The sequence below is a fragment of the Hordeum vulgare genome, chromosome 2H (assembly GCF_904849725.1).
Source record: "Hordeum vulgare subsp. vulgare chromosome 2H, MorexV3_pseudomolecules_assembly, whole genome shotgun sequence".
Classification (NCBI taxonomy): Eukaryota; Viridiplantae; Streptophyta; class Magnoliopsida; order Poales; family Poaceae; genus Hordeum; species Hordeum vulgare.
In genome coordinates, this window is record NC_058519.1 from 527,659,414 (window position 1) to 527,681,892 (window position 22,479).

The following is a 22,479-nucleotide window of genomic DNA, read 5'->3' on the forward strand; positions in this document are numbered from 1 at the left end:
GAGAAGGGGCAGCCGATCAGGAGATGTTGCATGGACTCGGGGACTTGGTCGCAGAGCACGCACGCAGGGGAATGCGGAAGGCCGTGGCATGCCAGTCTCTCACTTGTCCAGCACCGGTCGTGCAAGGCGAGCCACATGAAGAACTTGACACCGAGGGGAGCCCAAGTCTTCCACGTGAGAGCATCATGCGGTGAACTGGTGGAGCCAAGGAAGAGTGCGTCATAGAAGGACTTGGCGGAGTAGAGGCCATTGGCAGTCCAACGCCAACGTAGATTGTCAGGGTGGTCCGCAAGAGTGATGAGGCGCACGCGCCGCCAAAGCTCAATGTACTGTACCGTGGCAAGGGGTCCCAAAGCGCACGCGATGTCCTGAACCCAAGTCCGGTCTGCGAGACCATCAACAACCAGGCGAGTCCTGCGGTGTCGCTTTGGCACCATGGCGTAGATTGCGGGTGCGATTTCGGCAACAGATTGCCCATGGATCTAGTGGTCCGTCCAAAATTTGCACGAGCGCCCGTCGGCAAGCTCCCACTGCGTAGAGGCACGGAAGATGGTCAGGACCTCAGGGTCGGAGGGGATAGATAGGTGGCTCCAGGGACGCAACTGATCCGTGCGTTGCAGCCATAGCCAGCGGGTGCGGAGGGAGATCCAGTGCGCCGCAAGCCCCGGACGCCCAACCCGCCAAGCTCGAGGGGCATGCAGACACGACGCCAATTAACTGCGCAGTGACCCGCTGTAGAATCTGTCCTCCCGTGCCATAAGAAGTCGCGGATGACACGGTTAACCAACTTAAGGATGTGGGCATTGAGGATGATGGCCGCGAGTAGGTGCCCGGGCATGGCGCACAACACATGCCGAACCAGGGAAAGCCGCTCGCCTCTGGCCAACAGGGATGCCCGCCAGGTGGATAGCTTCTTGCGGATCCATTCCACGAGCGGTAGAAGATGAGAAGAATGGATTCTTTGAATTGACAGCGGCAACCCAAGGTAGGTAATGGGGAACGGCTTGACCGGGCACTCCAGCCCATGTGCGATGGTCATCTCATGCGCGGGAGAGCATTGGATGGGGGTAGCAGAGCACTTGCGAAAATTAGTATGGAGGCCGGAGGCGGCGCCGAACATGCGCAGAAGCTCTCGGAGCGCGGCGAGATCTTGTCTATCCGGGTGGCAGAAAATCACCACATCGTTCGCGTATAGCGAGACGCTGGAGGCCATGTGGGTGGGGGTAAGCCGATGCAGAATCCCGACATGGATCGCGTGCAGGATGAGGGAGTTAAGCATGTCCATGACGAGAACGAACAACATGGGCGACACCGAGTCGCCCTGGCGAAGCCCCTTGGCATGGATGATCGGGGGGGGGGGGGGGGCTGGCGATCCGTTGATGAGGACTCGAGTGCTTGCGGTAGACATCAAAATTGTGATCCACTCACACCAACGGGGGCCTAAACCGCAATGTCTTAGGACTTGGAGCAGAAAAGGCCATGAAACCGAGTCGAAAGCCCGGGCGATGTCGAGCTTCAGGAGCACACGAGGGAGCTTGCAGCTGTGGAGGTGCTTGGCTATCTGTTGGACCAGAAGAAAATTGTCGTGGATGCATCTGTCGGCGATGAAAGCACTTTGGTTGACGGAGACAATGTCGGGGAGCCTCGGAGCGAGCCGGAGAGAAAGCACCTTGGTGAACAGCTTATCCAAGAGGTGAATAAAACTGATCGGCCTGTAGTCGGTGAGGGAGGAGGCGTCCTGCTTCTTGGGCAGCAATGTGATAAGTGCTATCCCACAGACAACAGCGCCAGAAGTTGACACGTTGACAGAGGCTGGGCTTGCGTTGGTTCTTCCCTTGAAGAGGAAAGGGTGATGCAGCACAGGAGCAGTAAGTATTTCCCTCAATTTGAGAACCAAGGTATCGATCCAGAAGGAGGGTCTCGTCAAGTCCAGAGTACGTGCGCAAACACAAATAAGCTTGCACCCAATGCTTCAAAGGGGTTGTCAATCCCTTCAAGATTGTTTGCAAAGTGAGATCTGAAGGCGGAAAGTGTAACGAAGTAAAAAGTGTAAGGCTGAAAATATGGTGTGGAGTAGACACTGGGGGCCATAGTGTTCACTAGAGGCTTCTCTCAAAATAGCAAGTATCACGATGGGTGAACAAATTACTGTCAAGCAATTGATAGAACCACACAAAGTTATGACGATATCTAAGGCAATGATCATGCATATAGGCATCACGTACGAGACAAGTAGATCGATACTTTCTGCATCTACTACTATTACTCCACACATCGACCGCTATCCAACATGCATCTAGTGTATTGAGTTCATGATGAACAGAGTAATGCTTTAAGCAAGATGACATGATGTAGAGGGATAATCTCAAACCAATGATGAAAACCCCATCTTTTTACCCTTGATGGCAACAACACGATGCGTGCCTCGCTACCCCTTCTGTCACTGGGTGAGGTCACCGCAGGGTATGAACCCAAAACCAAGCACTTCTCCCATTGCAAGAATCATAGATCTAGCTGGCCAGACAAAACCCACAACTCGAAGAGAATTACAAGGATATGAAATCATGCATAAGAGAGATCAGAAGAAACTGAAATAAGATTCATAGATAGTCTGATCATAAATCCACAATTCATCGGATCTCGACAAACACACCGCAAAAGAAGATTACATCGGATAGATCTCCATGAAGATCATGGAGAACTTTGTATTGAAGATCCAAGAGAGAGAAGAAGCCATCTAGTTACTAGCTATGGACCCGTAGGTCTATGGTGAACTACTCACGCATCATCAGAGAGGTCATGGTGTTGATGGAGGAGCCCTCCGTATCCGAATCCCCCCTCCGGCAGGGCACCAGGACGTGCCCTAGATGGGATCTTGCGGAGACAGAAGCTTGCGGCGGCGGAAAAGTAATTGCGATCGTCTCTTGATTTTTCCTGGAATTTATGGGATTATATAGGCGAAAGATCTAGGTCAGGGGACCTCCAGGGGGCCCACAAGCCTGGATGGCGCGCCCCCCGGCCGCGGGGTGGGGGCTTGTGGGGCCCTTGGGGCTCTTCTGGCTTGGCTCCCAAGTTCTCCGATCTTCTTCCGTTCCAAAAAAAAATCTTTTCGAGGATTTTCTTCCGTTTGGACTCCATTTCAAAATCTCCTCTGAAAGGGATAAAAAACATGGAAAAAACAGGAACTGGCACTTGGCAGTGAGTTAATAAGTTAGTCCCAAAAAATAAATAAAGGCATGCAAAACATCCAAAGTTTGACAAGATAATAGCATGAAACCATAAAAAATTATAGATACGTTGGAGACGTATCAATAAGTGCCTCGTTGAGCTTCCCAAAACCCCTGCCATTCAGCGCATATATCTTGTCAAAGGCTTCGCAAAAGTCCTTCTTGATCACCGGCCATGCGGAGCACAAGAACTCGGCGGTAAATCCATCCGGCCCGGGCGCTTTCCCATGGGGCAGCGATTTGATAGCAGTCCAGAGCTCATCCTCGGAGAAAGGTGCGTCGAGCTCAGAGAGGTCTGAGGTGCTGATGCCGAGCATGTGGAGATCAAGCATGAAATCACGGTCGTCCACCGAGCCGAGCAGGCGCGAGAAGTGAGTGTGGTCCGCCTCGGCCATGGCCGCATTGTTGGAGAGGAGCCTCCCATCCTGCTGCAGCCCAAGGATCCTGTTCTTGTGTAGGCGTCGAGAAGCATGGATTCTAAGGAAGGCCGAGCTGGTCTCACCCTTACGCAGCCAGGAGAATCTTGATTGCTGGCGCGAGATCGTCCGCTCGAGCGATGCGAGACCAAGGTAGGTGCACTTGAGACGGCGGCAAAACCAGGTCTCGGTGGTGGAAAGCGGGCGCCGGTCTTGAGCCTCGTCAAGACGCGCAATGAGTTCGCGCGCAACGGTAATATGAAGCGAGATGCCTGAAAGGCGCTTGGTTCCCCAACTCCGTAAGCAACGAGCCATGGCCTTAAGGAGGGCGTAGATGCGCCTGAATGGGCCGGGGTCAGGGTGAATGGAATTCCAAGCGTTGTCAACCACGTCCAAGTAGCCATCAAGCTTCGGCCAAAAACGCTCAAAGTGGAAGCGTTTGGCGATGTTGCAGTGAGCCGCGCAGTCGACGAAGGGGGGACAATGGTCCGAGGCTGTCGAGGAGAGACAGCGGAGTAGGCATGCGGGCTGCATCACGTCCCAACTGGAGGTGTAGAGAACTCGATCATTACGAACCAAAGTGAGGTTGTCTTGCTCGTTAGACCAAGTGTAGCGGCGACCATGTAGGTAGATGTCACGTAGCTCCAACTCAGAGATGAAGCGACGGAAACGGCTCATGGTCCTGTGGTTGAGGCGATTTTTATTCTTGTCCACAACACAAGTGATCATGTTAAAGTCGCCCCCGATAAGCCACGGGCCCATGCAGGTGTCTCTGAAATCTTACAGTTCACCGAGGAAAGCGATCTTCTCAGCGTCCCCTTGCGGGCCATAGACTGTGGTCAGCCACCAATGCTGATCCCCCACAAGGGGGGAAACGAGTGCCAAAACTGTTGGAAATATGCCCTAGAGGCAATAATAAATTAGTTATTATTATATTTCCTTGTTCATTATAATCGTTTATTATCCATTCTAGAATTGTATTGATTGAAAACTCAAATACATGTGTGGATACATAGACAACACACTGTCCCTAGTGAGCCTCTAGTTGACTAGTTCGTTGATCAAAGATGGTCAACGTTTCCCGGCCATAGGCAAGTGTTGTCACTTGATAACGACATCACATCATTAGGAGAATCATGTGATGGACAAGACCCAAACTATGAACGTAGCATATTGATCGTGTCGTTTTATTGCTATTGTTTTCTGCGTATCAAGTATTTGTTCCTGTGACCATGAGTTCATATAACTCACTGGCACCGGAGGAATACCTTGTGTGCATCAAACGTCGCAACGTAACTGGGTGACTATAAAGGTGCTCTACAGGTATCTCCGAAGGTGTCCGTTGAGTTAGTATGGATCCAGATTGGGATTTGTCACTCCGTGTGACAGAGAGGTATCTCGGGGCCCACTCGGTAATACAACATCACACACAAGCCTTGCAAGCAATGTGACTAAGTGTAAGTCATGGGATCTTGTATTACGGAACGAGTAAAGAGACTTGCCGGTAACGAGATTGAAATAGGTATGCGGATACCGACGATCAAATCTCGGACAAGTAACATACCGAAGGACAAAGGGAATGACATACGGGATTATATGAATCCTTGACACTGAGGTTCAACCGATAAGATCTTCGGAGAATATGTAGGATCCAATATGGGCATCCAGGTCCTGCTATTGGATATTGACCGAGGAGTGTCTCGGGTCATGTCTACATAGTTCTCGAACCCGCAGGGTCTGCACACTCAAGGTTCGGTGACGTTTCGGTATAGTTGAGTTATAGGTGTTGGTAACCGAAAGTTGTTCGGAGTCCCAGATGAGATCCAGGACATCACGAGGAGCTCCGGAGGTAAAGATTGATATATAGGAAGTCCTGTTTTGGTCACCGGAAAAGTTTTGGGCTCATCGGTAGTGTACCGGGAGTGCCGGAAGGGGTGTGGGGGACCATCGGGAGGGGTGTCACGCCCCAAGGGGTCTCATGGGCTATGGGAAGAGATAAACCAGCCCCTAGTGGGCTGGAATAAGTTCCCACTAAGGCCCAGAAGGTTTGAGAAGGAAAAAACACAAGGTGGAAAGAGTTTCCAAGTGGGAAGGTGGAATCCTACTCTAAGTAGGATTGGATTAGGACTCCCCCACCTCCAATTTCGGCCAAACCTTGAGGGTTTGAGGCTGCCTCCTCCCCTCCCTCCCTCTTATATATACTAGAGGTATTGAGGGGTTTTGAGACACAACTTTGCCACGTGCTGCTCGACCCTATACCACGCAGTTTTTCCTCTAGATCGTATTTCTATGGAGCTTAGGTGAAGCCTTGCCGGAGTAGATCATCCACACCACCGGCGCGCCGTCACGCTGCCGGAGAACTCTTCTACCTCTCCGCCCCCTCTTGCTGGATCAAGAAGGTGGAGATCGTCATCGAGCTGTACGTGTGCTTAACGCGGAGGTGGCGTCCGTCCGGCACTAGATCGGGAAGGATCGTGATGAAGTTCGCGGGACGGATCGTGATGAAGTTCGCGGGACGGATCGTGATGAAGTTCGCGGGATGGATCATGATGAGATAGTACGACTACATCAATCTGAATCGCGAAAACGTTCCACTACATCAACCACGTTATATACGCTTCCTGCTGTGCGATCTACAAGGGTACGTAGATCCAAATCTCCTCTCGTAGATGGACATCACCATGATAGGTCTTCGTGTGCGTAGGATTTTTTTTGTTTCCCATGCAACGTTCCCCAACAGTGGCATCATGAGCTAGGCTCATGCGTAGATGTTATCTCGAGTAGAGCACAAAGGGTTTTGTGGACGGTGATGTTCGATTTGCTGCCCTCCTTAGTCTTTTCTCGATTCAGCGGTATTGTTGGATTGAAGCGGCCCGGACCGACATTATTCGTACGCTTACGAAAGACTGGTTTCATCGATTGACATGCAACCTCGTTGCATAAAGATGACTAGCGGGTGTCGGTTTCTTCAACTTTAGTTGAATTGGTTTTGACCGAGGCAGTCCTTGGAGAGGTTAAATAGCAAATTGCACATCTCCGTTGTGTTGCGTAAGTAAGATGCGATCTACTAGATACCCATAGCAGCCACGTAAAACATGAAACAACAAATTAGAGGGCGTCTAACTTGTTTTTGCAGGGTATGCTTGTGATATGATATGGCCAATGACGTGATGTGATATATTGGATGCATGAGATGGTCATGTTGTAATAGTTAATATCAACTTGCACGTCGATGGTACGGCAACCGGCAGGAGCCATAGGGTTGTCTTTAAACTAATGTTTGTGTTTGCAGACGCGTTTACTATATTGCTAGGACGTAGTTTTAGTAGTAATAGCATAAGTAGCACAACAACCTCGATGGCAACACGTTGATGGAGATCATGATGATGGAGATCATGGTGTGGCGCCGGTGACAAGAAGATCGTGCCGGTGCTTTGGTGATGGAGATCAAGAAGCACATGATGATGGCCATATCATGTCACTTATGAATTGCATGTGATGTTAATCCTTTTATGCACCTTATTTTGCTCAGAACGACGGTAGCATTATGAGGTGATCTCTCACTAAAATTTCAAGACGAAATTGTGTTCTCCCCGACTGTGCACTATTGCTACAGTTCGTCGTTTCGAGACACCACGTGATGATCGGGTGTGATGGACTCAACGTTCACATACAACGGGTGCAAAACAGTTGCACACGCGGAACACTCGGGTTAAACTTGACGAGCCTAGCATGTGCATACATGGCCTCGGAACACAAGAGACCGAAAGGTCGAGCATGAATTGTATAGTTGATATGATTAGCATAGAGATGCTTACAACTGAAACTATTCTCGACTCATGTGATGAACGGACTTGAGATAGTGGATTTGGATCATGTACCACTCAAATGACTAGAGAGATGTACTTTTTGAGTGGGAGTTCTTAAGTAATATGATTAATTGAACTAATTATCATGAACATAGTCTAATGGTCTTTGCGAATTACGATGTAGCTTGTGCTATAGCTCTACTGTTTTATATGTTCCTAGAGAAAATTTAGTTGATAGTTGATAGTAGCAACTTTGCGGACCGAGTCCGTAAAACCGAGGATTGTTCTCATTGCTGCGCAGAAGGCTTATGTCCTTAATGCACCACTCTGTGTGCTGCACCTCGGGCGTCATCTGTGGATGTTGCGAACATCTGACATACACGTTTTTGATGACTACATGATAGTTCAGTGCGCAATACTTAATGGCTTAGAAGCAAGGCGCCGAAGACGTTTTGAAAACGTCGCAGAACATAAGAGATGTTCAAAGAGATGAAATTGAGATTTCATGCTCATGCCCTTGTTGAGAGGTATAAGACCTACGACAAGATTCTTTGCCTACAAAGTAAAGGAGAAAAGCTCAAATCGTTGAGCAAGTTCTCAGTTTGTCTGAGTACAACAATCACTTGAATCAAGTGGGAGTTAATCTTCCACATGAGATAGTGATGGTTCTCCAAAGTCACTGCCACTAAGCTGCTAGAGCTTCGAGATGAACTATAACATATCAAGGATAGATATGATGATCCTTGAGTGATTCGCAATGTTTGGCACTGCGAAAGTAGAAATCTAGAAGGAGCATCAATTGTTGACGGTTAGTAAAACCACTAGTTTCAAGAAGGGCAAGGGCTAGAAGGGATACTTCATGGAACGACAAACTAGTTGCTGCTCTAATGAAGAAACCCAAGATTGAATCCAAACCCGAGACTAAGTGCTTCTATTATGAGGGGAACGGTCACTGAGACGGAGCTACCCTAGATACTTGGTAGATAAGTAGGCTGGCAAAGTCGACAGAAGTATATTTGATATTGATGTGTGCTTTACTGGTACTCCTAGTAGCACGAGGGTATTGGATACCGGTTCGATTACTAAGTGATTAGTAACTCAAAATGAATGCTACGGTATAAACGGAGACTAGCTAAAGGCGAGGTGATGATATGTGTTGGAAGTGTTTCCAAGGTTGATGTGATCAAACATCGCACGCTCCCTCTATCATCAGGATTGGTGGTAAAACCTAAATAATTGTTATTTGGTGTTTGCGTTGAGCATGAACATGATTGGATCGTGTTTATTGCAATACGATTATTCATTTAAAGAGAATAATAGTTATTCTATTTGCTTGAATAATTACCCTCAATGGTTTATTGAATCTCGATCGTAGTGTTACACATGTTCATAATATTGGTGCCAAAAGATACAAAATAATAATGATAGTACCACTTAGTTGTGGCACTGCCACTTCAGTCATGTTGGTATAAAATGCATGAAGAAGCTCCATGCTGATGGATCTTTGTACTCACTCATTTTTGAAATGTTTGAGACATGCAGTTGGATTGTTTGGACTCACTTGATTTTGAATCACTTGAGACATACAAATCATGCCACATGAAACAAGAGTGTAACTTGTTGGGAGTAATGCATTTTTGATGTGTTCAAGTCTAATGAGTACTAAGGCACGCAGTGGATATCGTTATGTTCTTACTTCACTGACAATTTGAGTAGATACAGGAGTATTTACTTGATGAATCACAAGTCTGAAATGTTGAAAAGTTCAAAGTTGTTTCAGAGTGAAGATCGTCGTGACAGATAAACTATCTACGACATGATCATAGAGATGAATATTTGAGTTGCGAGTTTTTGGTACACAGTTGAGACAATGTGGAAATTGTTTCATAGTTTATGCCACCTAGAACACCATAGTGTGATGGTGTGTCCGGACGTCATAGCCACACCCTATTTTGATATGGTGCATACTATGATGTCTCTTATCGAATTACCACTATCGTTTATGGGTTATGCATTAGAGACAACCGCATTCACTTTAAATAGGGCACCACGTATTTCTCTTGAGATGACACAGTATAGACTATGGTTTGGAGAAACCTAAGTTGTCGTTTCTTAAAAGTTTGGGGCTGCGACGCTTATGTGAAAAAAATTCAGTCTGATAAGCTCGAACCAAAAGCGGATAAAAGCATCTTCATAGGATATCCAAAACAGTGGGATACATCTCCTATCTCAGATCCGGAAGCAATGTGTTTGTTTCTAGAAATGGGTCCTTTCTCGAGGAAAGGTTTCTCTCGAAAGAATTGAGTGGGAGGGTGGTGGAACTTGATGAGGTTAGTGAACCGTCACTTCAACCAGTGTGTAGTAGGGCGCGAGAAGATGTTCCTGTGGCGCCTACACCAATTGAAGTGGAAGCTGGTAATGGTGATCATTAGAGCTTCGGATCAAGTTACTACAAAACTCGTAGGTCGACAATGTCACGTACTACTACAGAGTGGTACAGTAACCCTGTCTTGGAGGTCATGTTGTTGAACAACAATGAACCTACGAGCTATGGAGAAGTGATGGTGGGCCCGGATTCCGACAAATGGCTGGAAGCCATGAAATCTGAGAGAGGATCCATGTAGACTTTGGAAGAACTACTTGATGGTTGTAGGACTATCGAGTAAAGATGGATCTTTAAAAGTAAGCCAGACGATGATGGTGACTGTTCACTATTAAGAAAAGATCGACTTGTCGCAAAGATGTTTCCGACAAGATCAAAGAGTTGACTATGATGATACTTTCTCACTCTTAGCGATGCTAAAAGTCTGTTAGAATTATGTTAGTAGTTGCTGCATTATTAATGAAATATTGCACATAGGATGTCAAAACATTGTTTCCTCGACGGTTTCCTTGAGGAAAGATTGTATGTGATACAACGAGAAGGTTTTGTCAATCCTAAAGATACTAACAAGTATGCAAGCCCCAACGATCCTTTTATGGACTGGTGCAAGCATCTCGGAGTTGGAATATACACTTTGATGAGATGATCAAAGCTTTTAGGTTTGTACAAGGTTTATGAGAAAACTTGTATTTCCAAAGAAGTGAGTGGGAGAACTATAGAATTTCTGATAAGTATGTGTGGTTGACATATTGTTGATCAGAAGTAATGTAGAATTTCTGTAAATCATAAAGGTTGTTTGAAAGGGATTTTTCAGAGGAATACCTGGATAAAGCTACTTGAACATTGAGCATCAATATCTATGGAGATAGATCAAAAATGCTAAACAAAACTTTCAAATGAAATGCATGCCTTGACAAGTTTTTGAAGGAGTTCGAAATAGATCAGCAAAGAAAGAGTTCTTGGCTGTGTAAGGTGTGAATATGAGTAAGACTCAAAAGCTCGACCACGGCAGAAGAAACAGAAAGGACGAAGGTCGTCCCCTATGCCTTAGCCATAGACTCTAAAGTATGCCAAGCTGTGTACCGCACCTGATGTGTGCCTTGCCACAAGTCTGTTAAGGGGTACAGAGAGTGATCCAGGATTGAATCACTGAACATTGGTCAAAGTTATCCTTAGTAACTAATGGACTAAGGAATTTTTCTCGATTATGGAGGTGGTTAAAGAGTTCGTCGTAAAGGGTTATGTCGATGCAATCTTTGACAGTAATCGGAATAACTATGAGTAGTAAAACGGATTCGTATAGTAGATATTTGGAGTATTTCCGAATAGCACGTAGTAGCAACATCTATAAGATGACATAAAGATTTGTAAAGCACACACGGATCTGAAAGATTCAGAACCGTTGACTAAAACCTATCTCACGAGCAAGACATGATCAAACCCCAAAACTATATGGGTGTTGGATTCGTTAGAATCACATGGTGATGTGAACTAGATTATTGACTCTAGTGCAAGTGGGAGACTGTTGGAAATATGCCCTAGAGGCAATAATAAATTAGTTATTATTATATTTCCTTGTTCATAATAATCGTTTATTATCCACGCTAGAATTGTATTGATTGGAAACTCAAATACATGTGTGGATACATAGATAACACACTGTCCCTAGTGAGCCTCTAGTTGACTAGTTCGTTGATCAAAGATGGTCAAGGTTTCCTGGCCATAGGCAAGTGTTGTCACTTGATAACGAAACCACATCATTAGGAGAATCATGTGATGGACAAGACCCAAACTATGAACGTAGCATATTGATGGTGTCGTTTTGTTGCTATTGTTTTTTGCGTATCAAGTATTTGTTCCTATGACCATGAGTTCATATAACTCACTGGCACCGGAGGAATACCTTGTGTGCATCAAACATCGCAACGTAACTGGGTGACTATAAAGGTGCTCTAGAGGTATCTCCGAAGGTGTCCATTGAGTTAGTATGGATCAAGACTGGGATTTGTCACTCCGTGTGACGGAGAGGTATCTCGGGGCCAACTTGGTAATACAACATCACACACAAGCCTTGCAAGCAATGTGACTAAGTGTAAGTCACGGGATCTTGTATTACGGAATGAGTAAAGGGACTTGCCGGTAACGAGATTGAAATAGGTATGCGGATACCGACGATCTAATCTCGGGCAAGTAACATACCGAAGGACAAAGGGAATGACATACATGATTATATGAATCCTTGACACTGAGGTTCAACCGATAAGATCTTCGGAGAATATGTAGGATCCAATATGGGCATCCAGGTACCGCTATTGGATATTGACCGAGGAGTGTCTCGGGTCATGTCTACATAGTTCTTGAACCCGCAGGGTCTGCACACTTAAGGTTCTGTGACGTTTCGGTATAGTTGAGTTATAGGTGTTGGTAACCGATAGTTGTTCGGAGTCCTAGATGAGATCCAGGACGTCATGAGGAGCTCCGAAATGGTCCGGAGGTAAAGATTGATATATAGGAAGTCCTGTTTTGGTCACCAGAAAAGTTTCGGGCTCATTGGTACCGTACCGGGAGTACCGGGAGGGGTGTGGGGGACCATCAGGAGGGGTGTCATGCTCCAAGGGGTCTCATGGGATATGGGAAGAGATAAACCAGCCCATAGTGGGCTGGAATAAGTTCCCACTAAGGCCCAGAAGGTTTGAGAAGGAAAAACACAAGGTGGAAAGAGTTTCCAAGTGGAAAGGTGGAATCCTACTCCAAGTAGGATTGGATTAGGACTCCTCCACCTCCAATTTCGGCCAAACCTTGAGGGTTTGAGGCTGCCTCCTCCCCTCCCCCTCCTATATATACTAGAGGTATTGAGGGTTTTTGAGACACAACTTTGCCACGTGCTGCTCGACCCTATACCACGCAGTTTTTCCTCTAGATCGTATTTCTATGGAGCTTAGGCGAAGCCATGCCAGAGTAGATCATCACCACCACCGGCGCGCTGTCACGCTGCCGGAGAACTCTTCTACCTCTCCGCCCCTCTTGCTGGATCAAGAAGGTGGAGATCGTCATCGAGCTGTATTTGTGCTGAACGCGGAGGTGCCGTCCGTTCGGCACTAGATCGGGAAGGATCGTGATGAAGTTCGCGGGACGGATCATGATGAAGTTCGCGGGATGGATCATGATGAGATAGTACGACTACGCGATTTGAATCGCGGAAACGTTCCACTACATCAACCGCGTTATATACGCTTCCTGCTGTGCGATCTATAAGGGTACGTAGATCCAAATCTCCTCTCGTAGATGGACATCACCATGATAGGTCTTCGTGTGCGTAGGAATTTTTTTGTTTCCCATGCAACGTTCCCCAACAGAAATGTGGTGGTCTCGGATGCTCGGCCTAGATAGCGAGATCAGCTCTCTGCACCATGCAAGCAGGATGCCGCCGCGGGTGCCGTCAGCAGGGAGGAAGAAGAAATCCAGAAATTATGCGCCAAGAGTCTCGAGGACCAAGGAGACCGAAACGTCTGCAAGCTTCGTCTCCTGGAGACAAATGATGTGCGGGGCAGCCGAGGAAATGACGCTATGAATTGGCGAAGCGTTTGGACGAGAATTGAGACCTCCAACATTCCAGAAGATGATTTTTAAGTTTGTATCCATAAGAAGATGGGGGGGGGGCATGGGGCTTGGACAAGAGCCAAGGTCAAATCTCGACAAGGCGCGGGCCGCCGGCGTGCTGCAGTGTGCCCCCAACTGAAGGGATGCGCCAACCATAGAAGTCCGCGAAGGCCTGCACGATATCCTCCACCAGCGGCCGCTTAAACCAGGCAGCGTACTTGGCAAGGGTGGCCTCGTCCGCCGGTTTTTCCTCCTTGAGAAATCCCAGACGGCGAAGAAGGACGCGCTTCACCTTCATCTAAGAGTCCAAGCCTCGGTCGGCCTTGGCGATCCTACCACTGCGACGAGGCGTAAAATTGGGAGGCACCTCGTTGTGTCGCCTACGCGGTGCACGAGTGGGGAGGACGCAAACAATCTCGGCCTGCACGGCGCCCCAAAAAACGTCCAGACTAGAAGCAGTAGACCGAGCAGGCGGGGCGGGCAGTTGCATGGGCATGCATGGAGAAGCCAATGCATGATCGCAAGCCATGCATGGAGTAGCAGAAGCTGTTGGGGTCGGCCTGGCCTCGGGATCTAAGGTGCACGGGCCCATGCCCAGGGTGGCCCTAAAGCTGCCGGTCAGCGTGGAAGGATCGTCCTCGGAAGGTGCGAGGATCGGGCCATCAACAGACGATTCGCAAGGCCTGCCGTAGGCCGACGAGGTGAATAAAGGTGGGGGCGAGGGCCCCATGGGCGACATGGTGTCCTTGGACATGCCCCTTTGTGTTCTACTCGAGATTACATCTACGCATGAACCTAGATCTGATACCACTATTGGGGAACGTCGCATGGGAAACAAATTTTTTCCTACGCGCACGAAGACCTATCATGGTGATGTCCATCTACGAGAGGAGATTTGGATCTACATACCCTTCTAGATCACACATCAGGAAGTGTTAAGAAACACGGTTGATGTAGTGGAACGTCCTCACGTCCCTCGATCCGCCCCGCAAACCGTCCCACGAACCGTCCCGCGATCCGTCCCACGATCCGCTCCGATCTAGTACCGAACGGACGACACCTCCGCGTTCAACACACGTACAGCTCGACGATGATCTCAGCCTTCTTGATAGAGCAAGCAAGACGGAGAAGTAGATGAGTTCTCCGGCAGCATGACGGCACTCCGGTGGTGGTGAAGGATCTACTCCTCCAGGGCTCCGCCCGAGCTCCGCAGAAATACGATCTAGAGGAAAAACCGTAGTGTTTGTGGTCGGGCTGCCGTGGCAAAACTTGTCTCAAATCAGGCCTAAAACTCCACTATATATAGGAGGAGGGGAGGGGAGGCTTGCCTTGAGGGCCAAGTACCCCTATGGTTCGCCGGCTAGGAGGTGGAGGAGTCCACTTCCAATCCTAGTCGAACTAGGATTGGAAGGTGGAGTCCTTCCCTTCCTTCCCACCTCCTTTTTTTTGTTTTCTCTTTGATTTTCTATCCTTGGCGCATAGGGCCCTTTTGGGCTGTCCCACCAACCCACCAAGGGCTGGTGCGCCACCCCTAGGGCCTATGGGCTTCCCCGGGTGGGTTGGCCCCTCCCGACGAACATCCGGAACCCATTCGTCACTCCCGGTACATTCCCCGTAATGCCCGAATACCTTCCGGTAATCAAATGAGGTCATACTATATATCAATCTTCGTCTCCGAACCATTCCGGAAACCCTCGTGACGTCCGTGATCTCATCCGGGACTCCGAACAATATTCGGTAACCACGCATATAACTCAACTATACTAAAACATCGCCGAACCTTAAGTGTGCAGACCATGTGGGTTCGAGAACTATGTAGACATGCCCCGAGGTACTCCTCGGTCAATATCCAATAGAGGGACCTAGATGCCCATATTGGATCCTACATATCCTCCGAATAACTTATCGATTGAACCTCAGTGTCAAGGATTCAGGCAATCCCGTATGTCATTCCCTTTGTCCTTCGGTATGTTACTTGCCCGAGATTCGATCATCGATATCCGCATACCTATTTCAATCTCGTTACCGACAAGTCTCTTTACTCGTTCCGTAATACAATATCCCATGACTTACACTTAGTCACATTGCTTGCAAGGCTTGTGTGTGATGTTGTATTACCGAGTGGGCCCCGAGATAGCTCTCCGTCATACGGAGTGACAAATCCCAGTCTTGATCCATACTAACTCAAAGGACACCTTCGAAGATACCTGTAGAGCACCTTTATAGTCACTCAGTTATGTTGTGACGTTTGATACACACAAGGCATTCCTCCGGTGCCAGAGTTATATGATCTCATGGTCATAGGAACAAATACTTGACACGCAGAAAACTATAGCAATATAACGACACGATCAATATGCTACGTTCATAGTTTGGGTCTAGTCCATCACATGATTCTCCTAATGATGTGATCCAGTTATCAAGCAACAACACTTTGCATATAGCCAGAAAACCTTGACTATCCTTGATCAACTGGCTAGCCAACTAGAGGCTTGCTAGGGACATTGTTGTGTCTATGTATCCACACATGTATCTATGTTTTCATTCAATAAAATTATAGCATGGATAATAAACGATTATCTTTAAATAGGAAATATAATAATAACTATTTATCATTGCCTCTAGCGCATATTTCCAACAACGGGCAGTTGCATGGGCATGCAGGGAGAAGCCAATGCATGATCGCAGGCCATGCATGGAGTAGAAGGAGCTGCTGGGGTCAGCCTGGCCTCGGGATCTGAAGTGCACGGGCCCATGCCTAGGGTGGCCCCAAAGCTGCCGGTCAGCGCGGAAGGATCGTGCTCGGAAGGCGCGAGGATCGGGCTGTGAACAGGCGATTCGCAAGGCCTGCCATTGGCCGGCGAGGCGAATAAAGGTGGGGGTGAGGGGCCCATGGGCGACATGCTGTCCTTGGGCGAGCTGCGGTCCCGCGAAGGGCTGGCGAGAACCAAAGTGCGGGTGTTGTTGCGGAGAGGAGAAATGCGCTCGACAATCGGCCCGTTGGAACCAACGGACATGATTGGGGGGTGCTGGCAGAGGCGGCCAAGTGGCGACGAAGGAGTTTTAATAGCGGTCAAAGCACCCGCGCCGTCGTCAGCACGAGCGACATAATCCCGGGATGCGGCGTTTTCCAGAAGCGCAGTCTGGGCCATGACCGGATCTCGAGCATCCAACGGGGCCGCAGCTTGATCACGTGGCGAATCCTGGGCGGGCCCAGCTCCGACGAGGGGGGGGGGGGGGTGGCACCGAGGTGTAGCCGAGCTGGGACCCTGGGGGCCGCAGTAGAGACTGGGGGGTGGGGGCCCAGGATGCCATGCCACTCGCGGCAGGGCGGCGGCGCATGACCGCGCCGACGGCCATGGTCACCACGGCCCGAGGACCGACGACGGGACGCATCAGGTCTACGCTCACGGAACTGGTGGATGCACGGCCAGGGTCAGGCACAGGGGGGAGCCAGGGGCATCACCATTGTCGGTGCCCGGAGGGGGCGTGCTGTGTGGTGGTAGTCGATGGAGCTGACGACGTGGATCTGGACGGGGAACCGCGTCAGTCCAAGCGCCAGGCGCTCCGCGCGTGCCTGGTCCGCCTCATCATCAACGGCATCCGACTCCGGCATGAGCAGCTCCGACGAGCGCGGGATGCCAACGGGGTTGGTGGTCCAGGCCGTGAGGCGAAATACCGACATGTCGGACGCATCCCTTGTCTCCGGGGCGAGGTTCTCAACCCAACGGAACGGCGATAGGAGGAACTCAGCAGAGGACCGGTGCCAAGCATGGTCGGGGATGCCCGTGATCTCGATGGAGATGAGGAAGCGCGCCTTCACTAGGGCAGCATCGCGGGAGCGGCTCCAAGGGGTGAAGAGCAGGCGGAAGCCACCGATGCGCAGACCACCAGCGGCGACACGCGCGTGCGAAGCGGCTGAGGAGAACTGGATGAGGAAATTGTCGTCGGCGTGGATGTGGACGGAGAACTCGTGCGCGGCCAGGCCATAGCGCGTGCGGAGGGCATTGTAGACGAGCTCGCGGGTGATGCCGAGGCGAGCCGAGGTAGGGCGACGCGCAGGGTGACCCGAGAGCGGAGTAGCCGCCGCAGAGGTGGAGCTGGCCGGCGAAACGGAGGCGGTACGCGGCCTGGAAGACGCAGGCACGGACCCGCATGAGCGCGACGGCCGAACGAGCCAGGGGAGGAGGGACGCGCAGGGGCGAAGCGGAGCCCTCCGGGCCCGAGCCAGAGGTAGGGCCGCGTCGGCGCAACGGAGGGGCGGGAAGCGCCGTGGGACGAGGAGGAGGAGGCGCGGAGTGCAGAGGGCAGGCGCGGGCCTTGTGCGCGAAGAAACGACAGCGACCACAACACATGTCCTTGCGGCAGTCCGAGCGCGGGTGGCCGGGGCTGAAGCACCTGGGGCACTCGCCCACCCAGAGCCAAGACGGCGGCTGGCGAGGGGCATCTCCAGGGTCGCGACGAGGATGCCGCGGCCGGGAGGGGCGGTGGTGTTTCCGCCCACGGGCGAGGAGCCAGTCGTCGCGGGCGTCATCCATAGGCACTCGACAGATCTCAGAGCGTAGGGGAGGGCGCGCGGCCGGCGACGAGGAGGGTTGGCTGGCCTCCGCCGGCGACGGCGGGGCGCCGCAGAGCGCCTGGAGGTAGGATAACGGCCGGGGGCCCACGGAGCCGGCAGAGGAGGGGCCCGACTCGAGCCAGCGGTCCGAGCGCGAGCGGCCTCTGGCCGGCGGAGAGGGGGAGCGCATGGCTGGGAGGGGGGGGGGGGGGTGGGCAGCGGGGCCGGAGCGGCCGGCGGCGCAGAGGGGTGGACACCGGAGCCGGAGCGGCTACCGGCGGGGGTCTAGCGGAGCGGAGCCAAATACTATTACTTGCCCAAACGATGGGAAGGTATGTGCTACTTTAGCATCGTTTGTGCTCTCGGATTTGACTACTTGTCCTAACTTAATTTTGTTGTTGTGTAGTATTATTGCGACTTTTTGTATTGGGAAGAAGAATATATTGATATTTTGATAGAACGTAAATTAATAGATGTTCGTACACTTTTAGCTACAACAAAGGCTAGGAATAAGAATAGTGCACTTTTTGCTACAATAGAAGCTAGAGATGAAAGTAGATGCGAGGAAGCAACATCAATTTCTTTAGACACGAAGAGGATAGAAGCACGCAAGGTCGAGCTTCCACAGATCAACAACAAATGCATCGAGAAGGCACTAATCCAACTTACTGGAGCAGTTATGGAAGTTGGATTTATTTTAAAATGTCTTCTTGTGTATCTTTGGTTTTGCTATTCTAGTCAAAATTTGATTATGTACTACCATGTATCAAAAAACAATGATAAAAATAAAAAGATATGTGTTTGAAAAAATATATGCGGACGGAATGCCATCGCATCCCTGGACTGGCCCGGATATAATTCCATCGTCCGTTCCAAACGGACAAAATCCGGACGAAACGGACGTCCGGATGGGATGGCGTGTTGGAGTTGGCCTAAGGAATAGGCAAGAGAGGGATTCTTTTGCACTGGTGCCAAGGAAAGTTAGTGCACAAGCTACGGGCAGAAGTGTCAACACCACACCTACGCTTAGCAACCGATGGTTAGCTAAGTAAATTACAGTTCAAGACTTCACGCGATTTCAAAACACTGAAACAACAAGGAGCATTATAACATTCCTGATTGAACCGTCATTAACCAACAGCTGTGCCTATCAATTCAAGCATCCAGCTCAAAAAAGATACTACAAATCAATTCAATACTCAGACCATAAACTGCGAGTCTCAGCAACCCAATGGTGCGTGCAAAGCTACATGGAGTGAATGTACACGAAGGAAATAAGAGCCCTGACAATTTTTGATAAAATTTGCACGCACCCATTTCACCTCTCAGCTGCTCTAGTTACTCCTTCCGTACCGAATTATATGACGTTTAAGCGTTTTAAGTGCAAATCTGGCAACGTTACAGAACTTCTTGAGTTTTCGAAAATGCCCTCCCACCAGCCACTCGCAGTTCAGTCTCATCCACACGCGTTCCCCTCTCCGCATCATCGCCGACCACCGCTTTCTTCCTCTCGCAGCCCCGCCGCGTTCTTCCTGTCGCAGTCCCGCCGCGTTCTTCCTCTCGTAGCCCCGCCGCGTTCTTCCTCCGGCAGCCCGCCGCGTTCTTCCTCTCCTTCCTGTTTCCTTTCCATCCTATCCCACCCAGAGGTCAAAAGAGTGTTTTTTATGCGTCGACGAAGAATGTCGACACCGGATCTGTTGGGGAACGTTGCATGGGAAACACAAATTTTCCTACGCATACGAAGACCTATCATGGTGATGTCCATCTACGAGAGGATATTATATCCACATACCCTTGTAGATCGCTAAGCGGGAAGCGTTAAGAAACGCGGTGGATGTAGTGGTACAACTTCGTGATTCAAATCACCATCGTCCCACGATCCGTTCCGATCTGGCGCCGAACGGACGGCACCTCCGTGTTCAGCACACGTACAACTCGATGACGATCTCAGCCTTCTTGATCCAGCAAGAGAGACGGAGAAGTAGATGAGTTCTCCGACAGCGTGACGATGCTCCGGTGGTGGTGATGATCTACTCCTGCAGGGCTCTGCCCGAGCTCCGCAGAAATCCGATCTAGAGGAAGAACTACGTGGTTAGGTTTGAGTTGCACGTGGCAAAGTGTGTCTCAAAAGCCCTAAAACCACCAGTATATATAGGAGGAGGGGAGGGGCTAGTCTTGGGGCTCAAGGGATCCCCAAGGGCGCCGGCCAAAGGGAGGAGGTGGACTCCCACCCCAATTCGGTTTGGGAAAAGGAGTCCACTCCTTCCTTCCCACCTCCCTCTTTCCTTTTTTTTCTTTCCTTTGGTATTTTTCTCTTGTGGCACCATGGCCCTATTGGTCTGGCCTCACCAGCCCATTAAGGGCTGGTGCGCCACCCTAGGGTCACTGGGTTCACTCCCGGGTGGGTGGGCCCCTCCGGTGAATACCCGAAACCCATTCATCACTCCCGGTACGCTGCTCGTAATACCCAAAACTTTCCAGTGACCAAATGAAACCATCCTATATATCAATCTTTGTTTCTGGACCATTCCGGAAACCCTCGTGATGTCCGTGATCTCATCCGGGACTCCGAACAACATTCGGTAACCACACATATAACTCAACTATACCAAAACATCATCGAACCTTAAGTGTGCAGACCCTGCGGGTTCGAGAACTATGTAGACATGACCCGAGACACTCCTCGGTCAATATCCAATAGCGGGACCTGGATGACCATATTGGATCCTACATATTCTACGAAGATCTTATCGGTTGAACCTCTGTGCCAAGGATTCATATAATCCCGTATGTCATTCCCTTTGTCCTGCGGTATGTTATTTACCCGAGATTCGATCGTCGGTATCCGTATACCAATTTCAATCTCGTTACCGGCAAGTCTCTTTACTCGTTCCGTAATACACGATCCCGTGACCTACACTTGAGTCACATTGCTTGCAAGGCTTGTTTGTGATGTTGCATTACCGAGTGGGCCCCGAGATACCTCTCCGTCACATGGAGTGATAAATCCCAGTCTTGATCCATACTAACTCAACGGACACCTTCGGAGATACCTGTAGAGCAACTCTATAGTCACCCAGTTACGTTGCGACGTTTGATACACACAAGGTACTCCTCCGGTGCCAGTGAGTTATATGATCTCATGGTCATAGGAAAAAAACTACTTGACACGCAGAAAACAATAGCAATAAAATGACACGATCACATGCTACGTTCATAGTTTGGGTCTAGTCCATCACATGATTCTCCTAATGATGTGATCCAGTTATCAAGTGACAACACTTGCATATGGTCAGAAAACCTTGACCATCCTTGATCAACTAGCTAGCCAACTAAAGGCTTGCTAGGGACATTGTTTTGTCTATGTATCCACACATGTATCTATGTTTTCATTCAATATAATTATAGCATGGATAATAAACGATTATCTTGAAACAGGAAATATAATAATAACTATTTTACCATTGCCTCTAGGGTATATTTCCAACAGGATCCGGGTGCGCCGACGCTCGATCTGGGCGAAGGAGCGTCGCTGTACTGAGCGAAGCAGCGGCGGAGCGGAGCAGTGGAGTGGCCCTTGGGAGCAGCACAGGCGTCGGCGGCGGGGAAGGAGGGGCGGGGTCAACGGCGTGGGCCCAAGGTGCCTAAGGAGGAGGCCGTGTCCATCTCCGGCTGCGTCCTCCAGATCATGTCGTGTCCATCTCTAGCTAGTTGCCATCATCGGCCTGCTAATCGGCTAGGTCTGGCGCCCACGCTGGGCCGCAGCCGTCGTCGACGTCACTGCCACCCACCACCATGAGCCGGTGGCCGTGCCGCAGGCGACCCAGGCGCCTGCATAGGTACCCCGCGCACTCGGTCGTTGTTTTCATGCCTAGGTACGTGAGGGCTTGGTTTGTGCTTGCGCACACCCTACCCTTTCTTATCCCCAATTGGGTCAGGGGTGATTCAGAGCAAAGGAACATATACGGAATGGTGTGATTCAGAGCAAAGGAACATATACGAGATGGTGTGATTCATAGCAAAGGAACATATTCAGAGCCACAGTGTGATTCAGAGCCACGATAAAGAGAACCCGAGGTATCAACAATCTTCTACAAACTCCACGGTGTGTACCCTATATAGCACAGGCAATGAATGGATAATTTGTACTCCGTGAGTAGATGGATTAACTCTAGATGGATGCCCATTTGGTTTATTTGTGTTCTGGACTATGGTTTAGTTTAGTTTTATTTAAAGGAAAGATTTTAGTTTAACTAAAACTAATTGAAACTTATCATACAAATGAAGAGTCCAAATGATCATAAAAATGAGAAAATTCAAAAACTTATCATACAAACAAGGAGTTATACACACGAGGAGTTCAAATGATCATACTCCACATGAACTCATAATCACAAGGAGGCAACACAACAAGAGAATGTCTCATCACAAATACAACAAGGAATACAAATGATCACTCCTCCAGCATCTCAACAAGCCTCATCTC